This window comes from Thermobia domestica, chromosome 13 (assembly GCF_964235325.1).
Source record: "Thermobia domestica chromosome 13, izTheDome1.hap1.1, whole genome shotgun sequence".
Classification (NCBI taxonomy): Eukaryota; Metazoa; Arthropoda; class Insecta; order Zygentoma; family Lepismatidae; genus Thermobia; species Thermobia domestica.
The window spans coordinates 80,863,828-80,877,617 of record NC_137466.1 but is presented as its reverse complement, the minus strand read 5'-3'; the positions used below and the strand labels follow the sequence as shown (position 1 = coordinate 80,877,617).

Genomic DNA, 13,790 nt, shown 5'->3' with positions numbered 1-13,790 from the left:
ACACCACTTGAATTCATCGCCAGTCGAGGGATACATGTAATAATGGTTTCATGGATGTGTCTAATGTGCGTTCGTGAGTGCGACAGTTCAAAGAAAGCAGAACGTTGTGTGACAAGCTCTACTTCGCACAATCCGGTCAAACGACATGATCGAACGAGTGGAGAAAGTTGTTTTGGAGGATCACCGAATGAATATGGAACACATTGCGTACAAAGTTGTCATTTCCGTGGGATTTGTGCACACTGTCGTCAGACCGGCTTATGTGAGGCCGAGCTTATCTGACGACGTTCTGCCTTCTTTGAACTGTCGCACTCACGAACGCACATTAGACACATCCATGAAACCATTATTACATGTCTCACTCAACTGACGATGAATCCAAGCGGTGTCGCACCACACGAATGAAGGAAATGAATGATTTACACGCTGTTCTTGTAATGAAAACGTCACCATTTTACGAGTATCGTATCAAAAACAGTCATCACTCTTACCGTTGCCGCTTGAGTTCTCTGTGCCTTTGCTATCTCTGTCACGCATTGGCAACCAATCCTCGCGTATTTTAAAATAAATATCACGTTTCTTTCTGTTACCAGTCTTGAAAAAAAAATGGAGGAGCTATAACTTGAATGAACCTCATATAGTTCAATCAGCGTTTCCCAACCAGTGTGCCGTGAATGGGCCGCTGATATGCCGCGAGGAAATCGAAACAAAATTATTAATTCTATAGCAATCAAATTACAAAACGTAGGGGAAAATGTACATTTCTATTTCACACTACTATGAATCTACAATTTTAAGTTTCATACCGTGTTACTTTTTGTACATTTTTAATGTTGAAAAAAGTATTTATCATTGTTATAATCATTATTGCTTCTTTATTGTTGGAGACTATTTCGTAACTTGAAAATTTAAAATATCATTCAATCTCTTCGTCAAAGCAAACATGCATACAAATTATGTTTTAAAAGTAAAAGAGATTTGTTTGTTCGTTCGTTATTTAGTGACCTTCCTTCTTAGTGAAAGGTTGGATACAGTTTTCGAAAAAGAAAGCGTATTTTTAAAAACCCGAGTCCAATATTTCATTGCAATTGTTTTCTATTTTAAAATTAGAATGAAGAATAAGCATAATGATTTGCCACTGGGGAAAACTAGTGATCGAGCTTTCTTCTCTGTGAGAAGGAGATCAGTAATCACAGAAAAAAATACCACTGTGTTTTATGTTTACAAATAATAATATCTATAAGTGTGCCGCGAGAATTCAAGTTATACCCGTAGTGTGCCGCAAGTTAAAGAAGGTTGGGAAACGCTGAGTTCAATGGTCTATATCAGTGGTTCCCAAAAATGCTAAGAACCTTCTACAAGACTTACAATAACTCATTAAAAATGTTTGCAAATAGATATTTTAAAAATATATATGTTAATTCAATTCAGTTTATTCTACCGTAGTACGCATGGATGCCACTTTCGAATGGGTGAAAGAATACTTAGGTAGGCAAAACGTTCCTAACTTTACCATTAAAAGACGACCGATATATGTCTCGAACGAGCATTAAACTGTTCTATCGTCTCTTAAAATAATGTCTAATTGTAAAAGCTTAACATTGTCTGCGTAAATAAGCAATCTAAATGCATTTGTAATAACTTAATTAATATAAAGCTAAAATACTGTATTATCATCAGGTTTCGGCATATGAGCAATATTTCAGAGCTCTAGTTAATATGCAAAAACGTGAAGTTTATGTTACGAGATTTGACTCAAACAAACGTGAAAGTAACCTAATAATCTCCATAAAAGTATGCTTCAGTATTAATATCATCCGATATTAGCGTGGGAGACCTGGGTTAGGTCCACGGCGAGAAATCACGTGGTTCGAATCCCATGTTAAGCTCTTAGTCCATGTGACATATAACCTTAGTAAAGGATGCGCACGAGACGAGTCAAACCAGAATTTTCCTGAGAAAATTCGAGTCGAGACACAGCTCTTCCAATAGAAAAATATACACTTTTCGAGTTGAGACATAACTTTTAGAGTACATTTTCGAGACGAGACAGCCTCAAATCATGTCTCGTGCGCATCCCTAACCTCATTACTGAACGGGATGCTAAAATGAAACAAAACGAAAATATGGCGTTGTTAGTTGTTGTTGTACGATACCTAGTAGTGCCCACGAGGCGAGAACATTTCAAAATTCGGTAACGAGAAGAGAAATATAGCAATTCTCGTCTAGTTTTTGGACAGGAGACGAGAAATTTCTCGAGGTAAATGGGAAAAACTAGTTCACTAAAGTCTTAAATCTCAAACACTGTTTTAGTGTTATATGATTTATATACGAGGAGCAGTCAAAATGTTCCCGGAATGTTGTCCTATTTTTGGCATTCGTGATGCAATGACAGTGACTCCTGTACAGTGCAGCCCTTAAGTTGCCTAGTTATGAATATGACAAGTGTGAAAAGATCATAACGGTCAGTTTACAAGTAGTATAGCTAAACGGAGAAGTATGTGCTGATCTGTTGGTGCAATGTTGCGGTTCAATCAATGCACAAACATCAAGTTACTGTGCAAATTGGGGAAAATTTGCTCCAGATACTTATTTTGATAGTCTTAAAATCAATTTACGGTGTCAGTGCTTTAAGAGGCTTCACATCGGCGAAATTAAAATACCGCTAATTTTACAGTAATTATGTGATATCTTCAAATAGATAAAAGATAATCGAAATATGGAACAAGAGCGCCCTAAACAATATCATTTTACATGAGATACCGTTATCACGACTCACTTATCTGCTTTCAATTTCGAGCCATTTTGAAAATTGACATTTATTTTCGCGTTTCTAAACGGCTGAAAACAGAAATCCACTAAGTGACTTGTGGTAACGGTACCTCACGCAAAATAATATTGTCTAGGGCGCTCTTGTTCCACATTTCAATTATCTTTTTATCTATTTGAAGATATCACATAGTTACTGTAAAATTAGCGGTATTTTAATTTCACAGGGATGAGGCCTCTTAAGGAAAACAGCAGCAATACCCGTTTCGTCACCGCAGAAGACATCAAAACCAACGCAACGGTGGAACTTCAGAAGATACCAAAAGAGAACTTTGATCGGTGTTTTCAGCGATGGCAGAAGCGGAGGCGGAAATGTGTATGTTCCGAAGGTGCCTACTTTGAAGGAGATAAGTAAATGTGTGCTTGTATTATAGTAATAAGGAGCCAGAATAAAATGCCAGGATCTTTTTACTGCCCCAAGTATATAAAAAAAACTATAAATTGATTCTACGAAAACAATGAAAAGCATTTATCAGTGCTAAAAAAAATACGGTCATTACACAATATCCTCCAATAATAAATACAATATAAATGTTGTTTTCTCACACTTTTCGTGGACTCCTCGTGACGCAAAAGGATTCTGGTAACTTCTAAATATGAAATTAAGAAGAGAATCGGAGCATAGATTTTGTACATAAATTTAGAAATCGAGACGAAAAAATATTTTCAAGATGAGACGTGAAACTCTTTCCGAGAATCGAAACGAAACTAGAAAAAAGTTCTTCGACAATCGGGACGAGTCAAGAATTGGAATAATCTTTACAACAAGATGAAACGAGAAAACGTTATTTATCGTCTCATCTTGCGGGTAAACTCGAACAGCATCTATTTTTAGCTTTTCAAAAAAAAAAAAAAAAAAAAAATCCTTTATTTCAAGTTTTTCGAAAAGTACGCATGCGGATAGCCTATAAGGCATCCACATTATTTGTACAACTCAGCGAGATCTATCGGTTGAAATAATGTCATATTTTTGGATTTTTTTTTAAATAAAGGCTAATATACAGAATTTAATAAAAATGTTGCCGTAAAACTCAACAACGAATTTATGCTGTAACAATATTTTGTTTTAAACGGCAAAAGTGCACTTGTTTATTTCGCCAGGGATGCCCAACAAAGTGGAAGAACCATGATCACGAGGCGTCATTGAATCTATAAGGAAGTGTTACCTTATAATGAATAAGTTACTTTCGAAGAGAATTTGATAGTGTTAGCATATTAGATGTAATTACCTTAAACTATCCGAATCTCAGAACTTAAGCATTCACTATTATATAAATCAGGAAACTATACTGTTACTTGGGATTGTACTTTTATTCTTTAGTCTTCTTAACAATAGTAACTTTTGAATCTTACAAATTCATATATATTCTTTGTACTTAACGACATATGATTAGTATCTTCGTTACGTCTTGTTTATCTTGCAGTCTCACAGACTAACTATATCCGCCCTCAGGCTTCATCAGTATGTGCTTCCTTTTGTGACATTTCCTGCCAACAGGAGAGGTCGAGAAAGTTCAAATATTTCAAGCAGTTAGCAATTAAAATAATTTTACACAGGAACTACACGTTTTAAACAAGCGTACACCCACGGAAGATATTAAAGGTCTGTAGGATGTCCTAGGAGGCAAAAGCTGAGTCTGTCTCATCTCGAAACGGAATCACGATAGCGATATCTGCTCTCGGAAGGAGTAGGGTAGAGTGGGGACAACTGGGGCAGTTTTTCGTTCAGATTTTTTTAAGCCTACAATTTTGTTTCAATCGAGAAACCAAAGATGGCATATGAAAGATTGATCATTTGGGAATAGTCCATATTTTTTGGAGCTCAATAGAAAAATATTTCATTAAAAATTTGTTAAAGGATATTCGACAGTGCATTTTGTCCCATTTGTCCACATTGGAAGGTCAACCGGGACACCCATTGGGATCAACTGGGACAAAATAATATATATCTAAATAATGTGAAGTTTACATTAAATATCAACATTACACGGCACGGCAGTATCAGTTTTAAATATATGACTATATAAACAAGAAACGTCATACTTAGGACCTGTTTTTAATTGCTGCTGTTAGTGATCAAATTGTAAAAGTAACCTTTAGATCTATCGGCAAAAATTATGAGAAAAATTTTGAGAATTCTTCTAACTTTTTTCGTTATTAGTCCCAATTTGAAAACTTTGTGAAAATGAAGCATCCAATGAGTACGAGGTAGGCTGATTAAACTAGTCACAAGGCAATGAACATAAAGTGTGGTAACGTGAAGTAGATTATTAATAGAAAACAATGCCTGTAATACAGTCCTTACGATTAACTGCCATTAGGTTTACAAAGACAGAATATATTAAGCTATTTACACTATTAGAAGCACTACATACAAAAATATATATCCAGTAGGGACAACCGGGACACTGTCCCAGTTGTGCCTACGCGAAATGTCCCAGTTGGCTATTCACATTCCATCTCCTTACTCAAACCCGCTTAATCTAGCGCATGGAGTCGGCTTTCTGTGTTGAAGCCCTAAAAGCACGTATTGAACATAGATATTCGCCTTAAGAATACATAAGTGTTCTAAGGGGGAAATTGCATTCATAATAGAATACAAAGAATTTACTTTTAGCTGTCAAAAATGTTCTTGTTTTCCTCTTCTTTGTGCTTGTTAGATTGCACGGCTCAAACGCCATAAACAACACCCTTTGACGCTGTATCTACAGTACTACAAAAAGTTCTCGTCACTCTCACCAGATGGTACCAGCAATCAATGTCCCAGTTGACCTGTAGTCCCAGTTGTTCCCACTCTACCCTATCTGTTTCCATTGAAAGAGCTCTCTCTCTTCTTGCATTTCGTCACGAAAATTGTTTCGTCTCGTGAGGAATTTTAGAGATCATAACCACTGAGTAAATGGAGGCCTATTGTATTTAGAAGGACTGTAGAAGAATTAGGGAGAACGCGTCGTCATGTTCCCTGCGAGGATGCACATCCCTGGATTTGCCATATGGGCATACGTAGGTTAAGGTGATCTTGAGTTGCCTACGGGACGAGATATGACATAGCTCTTCCCATAGAAACAGTAACACTTATCAAGACACAACAGCCTTCAACGTTTTATTTTTCAGTTCAATTCAATTAATTAATTTAAATTTCAGCTTTACGTAGCACGATTACCCCCTGAAGGCTAAAAGTGATGAATGATTGATGAAAGTGCATGCTTATGAAATAATCGATGGAGTAAAGAAGTGTTAGGAAACGAGAGAACTCCGATAAAACTCACAGACACAAGTTGTCCAAGAACAATCTCACTATAAGATGAGATCGAACCACGGACATTCGTGCCAGAGGTAAGAGCTGCATCGGTAAGCCACTGTGCCCTCATCTACAACTCTTCTCTCGCAGGAACCCTAAGTGATTTCGTGACCAGTCTATTAACAATAAATCATTAAATTGAACCTGGTATCTAGCATGTATGTATACGAACACAAGTTTTATTTTATTTTTTAAAATCGTTTTTCAGTGTATAACAATCTATTTCTGCCGACAGTGGACCGTAATTTACATCATAAATAAAATCAAAACTACATTATTTCCCACCGAAAAAGAAAAAAACACTGGTCTTTCGTACCAAGAATGAGAAGTTTGGCCTTTATCTAAGGGGAATTCATGAAATGAAAAATGAAATTTTTAAGTTTTACGTCCCACGGTTATGCCGGTTAGGCTAAAGATGATGGTGATTATGACAAATGAATGAAATGGTGGAATGAAGAAAGTGGGAGGAAACGGAAGAATCCCGAGAAAACTCAAGAGCACGGTGTTTGTCCACCACAAAGTCCACACGGCGCGACCTGGGATCGAACCAGGGACCCCAAGCACCGGAGGTGAACGCTCTACCACTGAGCCACCGCGCCCCCTAAGAGGAATTCAGTTATTACGAAAAAAAAAAAAAAAAAAAACATCTGCCGGTAACATATGATTCAGTGCAACGGTGGTATGCTTGGCAATCCACTCTCCATATTGATGTGACCATCTTATGAAACATTTTTCTGAAAATTTTCTCAATTTCGGTCCAGGATAAATCAAGAAAAATAAATAGTCTTCCAAACAGTATATTTTCTCCTTCTTGCACTTATTTCTCCAGAACCACATGCTTCCTAACAAACAAATTCTAAGCAATTATACACTAGTACAACTGTGTGAAAATAATATTCATAGCTTAAATGATATAAACTATAATTTCGTCTACCACTTACATATGATGCATTACATATTTATGACACTTATTTGCCTCATTACTCCGTCTTTAAAAATTCAACATCCAGAGAAAAAAAATATACTGTACATTCAGCTGTGAATTTGTTTAAACTGTATATTAGTATATTTTACAGTTAAGGGTTTAACTGAGAAAATGTCCAAAAAGGCGAGACACGAGCAGAACGGCTGCTTAATTTCCCCCAGGAGATGAGGGGAGCAAAAGATCAACACAGAAGCGAAGTTGCAAATATATACACCTTAATGCTCTTACTAATGCAAGTAAAACAAATATTATTTAAATGTATTGCATAACTTTATTATAAAATAACTGCAGTAAATACACAAAATTCTGTGTGTGAGTGAAATGAAATTTTTGAACTTTACGTCACACGATTATGTCAGGTAGACTAAAGGAGACGGTGAGGATGAGAAATGACTGGAAAGGTGGAATGAAGAAAATAGGAGGAAACGGGAGAACCCCCGAGGAAACCCACGCACACGGTGTTTGTCCACCGCAAAGATCACTTGGCAGGAGCAGGGTTTGAATCCCATGCATCAGAGGTGAACACTCTACCACTGAGCCACCGCGACTCCCCTTGAGTGAGTGAGTAAGCAAACCTGTCCGAAATACGTATCCGTGTGTTTTGACATGTATTTCGAACAACCGAATCACTTTCGAAAATCCAGGGAAGAGTTATTGCCCCCCCCCCCCCGGCTACGAGCGCTCATAGGTACTAATAGATGGCATCGACCTGAACAAAATTATAAGGAGTAGCACAAATCCTCATGTGTAGTTTTCAAAAATCTAGAAAAACTAAGTTTTCTTTTTTTAAAAAAATATATTCTACATATCTATCTATAGGCATATACATATAAATGAAAGTGACTGTTTGTAACTTAATAACTGTTCAACCACCCGACCGATTTCGTTGAAACTTTCAACATAGCTGAGGTTTTTATCATTTCACTTTGACGGTGCAACTTATGGCAGGGGAGGGGGGAAATAATAAAAATGATCGAAAATGACCGATATTAGTGTCGTACCTATAGTTTCCGGGCTCGCTGAGATAAACAGTGACACTTCCGGTACCGTTTAAATCCAAATTGAGTCCTGAATCTTGGGGAGATATAAAAATTGCCGAAAAGAACCGATTTTAGTATCAAATCTATAGTTTCCGGGATCGCTGACATGAACAGTAACACTTCCGATGTCATTTAAATCCAAAGTCAGCCTGGAACTTGGGGCAGGAGGAGGGGTGTATATATATGATGTAACCCAAACTAATAATTCAAACCATAAACTTTCATTTCTAATTGTAATATTGACCTCTGGGTGAGACGAATCAATATTTATTACACGAAGCGGAACAAAAATAAGAAATTTGGGAGTAAGTTCACAATGCGTATTTTTTTTTTTTTTTTAAAAAAAGAGGAAAACAGATTTTTTAACGTTAATAATAAGTGAAATTTTTATTCCACTGATTATATTGTTTAATTATGTATAGCCGCTCCCACTTGACACACTTGCTCGCCTAACTTTCTATTAATCGAATACCTGTAATTCTGCATATGTTGAAAACTAAAAAAAACATTAACTCTTAGATTGTGTATGTATATTGTAAGGATCCATACCTTCTAGTGTATGCTACTTCTACAAGAACTTGTCTCAATTGTAAACATATGTTGTTATATACAAATTCACCAGCAGATGATATTAAAAAAATGAAATGAAATCTTTAAGTTTTACGTCCCATGGTTATGCCGGTTAGGCTAAAGGAGACGGTGATGATGAGTGATGAATGAATGGTGGAATGAAGAAAGTGGGAGAAAACGGGAGAACCCCGAGAAAACCCACGCACACGGTGTTTGTCCACCACAAAGTTCACTTGGCGGGGGCTGGGATAGAACCCGGGACCCCAAGCACCAGAGGTGAACGCTCTACCACTGAGCCACCGCGACCCCCACAGATGATATTAGGAGAACACCAGGAAGACATGAAGTTGCTTCGGATGGAAATCGAAGACGGACGACCCATAAAAAAGGACCATAACAGAGCATAGACATCAGTTAATAGCTGATCATTAACCTAATACAACTTTTCCGGGGGTTGCACTGGGCTAAAGATAATCCCTTCCAAACCCTTATTTCTAGAGGCTGCTGTGAGCGAAAGAGATATCCTAACAATAACCTACTTCCCAAAGTTGCAATGAGCGACGGACGATCCCTGTGACCGTCACCTGAGGTCACTGTGGACAAATGGGACTCCTTTAATAAATATACACCGGAGGCAGCAATGAGCAAAGGGGTTCCTGTCTAAACCCAGTGCCGGATTTACGTACAAGCTAAACAAGCTATAGTTTAGGGCCTCACTTCCTTGGAGGCCCCCAAAATTAAAGCAAAAACTGGCGGCAATGTAATTTCAAAATAATGAAAAGAAAGCAAATACCGATAAAACACACATACAACAACAGTGTTTTATATTATGTACTAGTTTGTTATGAATGGGGCCCCTGTTTTCCAGCTTGGCTTGTAATTGGAGCCTGTTTCTCATTCCCGCTTGTGATGGGATGGAGCACCGGTAACCCAATCCCACATGTAATCGAGCCATTTCCCAGGCCTGCTTGTCATGGAGCCCACTTAAACCAGCTTCGATTGTAATAGAGGCCCCATCTTCAATAGCTTAGATCCCCATCAAACCTAAATCCGGCGCTGTATAAACCCGAGTCTAAATTGAACCTATATTATTCGAAGCCTCTACTGTGAGCTGAGGATTCACTCAACTTTGGAAACACTTTGATTGTAGTACAAAGAAACTGTTTAAATCGATTATAGAAACTTATTTTTTTTTATATGATAAATAGGTGAATGGCTTATCCCGGACCGTTTTATTTGACTCTATCGAAAAACATTTCAATATTGTTTATTTCCCCTAACGTTGACACCCCTACACCCAACAATGACGCACATAATATGTATTACTTGTAACAAAGTCTTTCCCACGCAGCTTTCTCTTACATAGACGTACATAGGTATCTTTCCCTTGGTTTCTTTATTCTTCTGATGGTGTGAAAAATGTGTTTCTAGAGAGAAAAAAACGAAAGAAATATAGATTATAGAAAAACTGTATATATAAGGAAAAAAGGACTAAAAAAATTGTCTGATGCCGTAATATACACGAAGCAATCTATCATAAGGACAAGTGATGACGTGGAAACATGTCACTTAACTGAAATCATTTCACCACCCCTTACAAATCCCTTTATCCGTCATCCCCCCTTTTCCCTCCAAGTTATTTCTCATCCCACGTTCTTTCTTTCTCTCTCTCTCTCTCTCATTTTCTTTCTTTCGAGGAAGCTGTGAAAGTTGGCGGCCTCAAAATCCTCACATTTTTCTTTCTTTACCTCTTTCTTTCTTCACCTTTTTTTTTTTTTTTTACTCATCCTTCTTATCATCCCCGTCTTAAAAGAGGTGAACGAGAAAAATATGTTTTTTGCAAGAAATATGGTGTCTGGGATTATAACTTTTCTACATTGCTCAAGTGTCATTATTATCTTTGATAAATAAAAAGAAAGATTGAGCAAAATTAAATATTATCATATAACTTGTATTTAATTAATACTATACTTAAGTCCTTATACAATTTTGCTCCTCGAGTAATCACTGCTACACAATATCTTGTTGCCTTGACGTCTACAAGTTGTGCAATTAAAATACATACACACAGCTTAATAGTATCACTGACAGTATCGTAGTATCATCGGTAATACTATAGTATAACTTCTCAACTCAATCTAAATCGCAACAAAGTCACTTCAAATGTAGCTCCGAAATTAGGGTTGCCCAGGAGGCAAGACAAAGCTTTTTCAATAAAAACATTCACATTTTTCGAGACGAGACGTAACTTTCATGACACCTTTTCGAGACGAGACATAACTTTCATTACACCTCTTTGAAACTAAACAAACTTTCGTTATACGTTTTCGAGACGAGATATAATTTTCATTACATTTTTTCGAGACAAAAGAACCCAACTCTTGTCTCGTAAGTAATCCAATTGAAGAAGGTGAAAGAATTTATCACCTTGGACGAATGACCGGCTACTAACCCCGACCTCAACCCTCGGTGATTCAAATTGTAAACCAAAGTCTGGTATAAGCGACCAATGGCGTACACAGATTTCAACGGGGGAAGATATTCAAACATCTAAGCTCATATCATTTCAGGACACGCGTGCTTCTTTTTCTTTTTTCTTTTTTTTTTGTGTGTACTAATCTTAACATGATGTATATTTATTTTTTCCACAATATGTTATAGAAAAGGTAAGATTAAAACTAGAATCCCTTTTCCGTACGGCACTGTAAGTGACAACGCACCATTGTTTTCGTTAAACATGCGCTGGAGCGAACAGTGGCAAAGTTTTATCTTGGTAGTATGCGTGCTGTCATTGACGAACGGACACAACGTATGCAGATTTGTAAATCTATAGAAGGTAGACATTTTGAATAGTTTAAAGTTTAACGCCCCTTTTCTGCACATGGTCCTATAGCTTAATGTAGAATCCGTAATCTCTAAACTTTCACTGAAAACCGAACCCGACTGTCAAACCATATTACAGAGTGCACTGTAAGTCCCTACTTTATGTGTCCAACGTATATTTGTGCTATTCCTCATTCCCTCTGTACAATATAATGCGATTCCATGTTCTGTGCATCATTTTTAGCAACACAGCAGAAATTATTCCAATTGCCACCTTAACAGCTGGCCTCAACTCATCATTGGAGTTTTAACATTGTTTTGACACAATGTCCTTTATGTATCCCTAAAGAGTTATTACATATTATCGTCACCGAACTTCGATACTTCAAATGTTTCAGAATCACGACCTATCAGTTAGGAAAAGTGTCGTTGAGATAATCGTGTAGTACACAGATGCCACAATGAACCGGAGTTCCGTCTTGTTGAAATTAAATCTCGGAACATGAGATATTGCAATATATTGCAACATGAGAGGTGATTTAATTGTCCATCAAAGAAGTGTGCTCCAATAGAATAACCCGAATTAAGTGCTGCCCACATCTTGACCTGGGAAAGATGGATTCAAGTTTCCCAAAATAATGAAGACTGTTTAGCTCAAAAGTAAACATTTCATACCTTACTGAAGCAGTAAATTATGCATTCACCTATACACATCAGTTTGTATTGAAGGTTCGCAGCGACCCTTGGCACGCCACTTTTCTGTTTCCTCTGTCAACGTTACTCGGTTAATTAACACCAAGTAGGTTGCAATGCTTTATTCTCTAGATCCCTTTCCATAGAAAGGTACCGCCTGATTGATTGTGGGATACCAAGTTTAGTTGATCTTCCCTTGTCAACTTTAATAGTGAGTTCAGTAATGATTGTTCCATACTAGCATATGTCTATTTACGTTGAATTGTCCTTCCCGAACGAGATGAATCCTTAACATTCCCTGTTACAAACATTTTCGTCTTTCAAAATACATTTATTGCTATTTGAAAATAACATTATGAAATCTTTGTTATTTAGCCTTTGTAGGTCAAAATAAAGAAAACATTTATTGTCATTGGAAAATAACATTATGAAACATTTGTAATTCAGCCTTTGTAGGTCAAAATAAAAAATACATTTATTGTCATTGGAAAATAACATTATGAAACCTTTGTTATTCAGTTTTTGTAGATCAAAATAAAGAATACATTTATTGCCATTTGAAAGTAACATTATGAAACCTTTGTTATTCAGCCTTTGTAGGTCAAAATAAAGAATACATTTATTGCCATTTGAAAATAACATTATGAAACTTTGTTATTCAGCCTTTGTAGGTCAAAATAAAGAATACATTTATTGCCATTTGAAAATAACATTATGAAACCTTTGTTATTCAGCGCTTGTAGGTCAAAATACAGAATACATTTATTGTCATTTGGAAATAACATTATGAAATCATATATGCACCATTTTATTTGGATACGTTCCATTTTTCCGGCAACACCATAAGCCCGTCGCTATAGAACTTCTGTGGTTTCTGGTGTTAAAAACATGTGACACCCAATTTTGACATAATTCTTTGGAAACTAACTTAACACCGTCCAGGGAATACTGTAGAGATTGAAACAAATGATAGTCTGCAATTGCCAACTTCAGGCTATACAGTAGATTTATTAGAGCCCACCAGCCAATTTCTCTTAATTTTTGACGGGCCGTCAAGGATTATGCGGTCTGGCATTATCAGCGTGATATACGATACCCCTTTTTGTTCACCAGTTCTGGCCGTTTCTTATAATTGCTGGGTAGACTCGCGCTAATTGTCGACAGTACAGGTCCGAATCTATCGTTCTGCCTGGCAACAGCAGCTTGTGATGCACGGATGCCCTTCTAATCCTACCAAACGCACAGCATAACCTCCCAGGACGTCAGCGTGTGCTTTGGTATAGACCAGTGGTTCTCAAACTTGTTGTTACCGCGACCCACACTACTTATTAAAAAGTATTTTGTGGCCCACCTATTTTTATTCAAATACACATTGTCGTTCTACGCAATGGTGGTGTATTTCAAACCAATTCAATTTTGTAAATCATATTTCTAATTTTTCCACATAAAGGTAATACAGAGCTAACACTATTCCCAACACAATGTCCTACCCCTTAACAGATTTTGACTCAATCATACTCTTTTCATCCAAACTCAGCATCTCTATTGA

At 37.0% G+C, this 13,790-nt stretch overlaps 1 protein-coding gene and 1 non-coding gene across 2 annotated transcripts in view; one reads left to right on the top strand and one right to left on the bottom strand.

Moving 5' to 3' along the window:
- Positions 1-13,790, top strand: part of LOC145667652 (uncharacterized) — a 388,129-nt gene that overhangs the window by 114,866 nt on the left and 259,473 nt on the right. The gene's annotated exons all lie outside the window — the stretch shown is intronic.
- On the bottom strand, positions 6,658-6,729 carry TRNAR-CCG (transfer RNA arginine (anticodon CCG)). Its single transcript has one exon. It is a non-coding gene; the product is annotated as a tRNA-Arg (tRNA).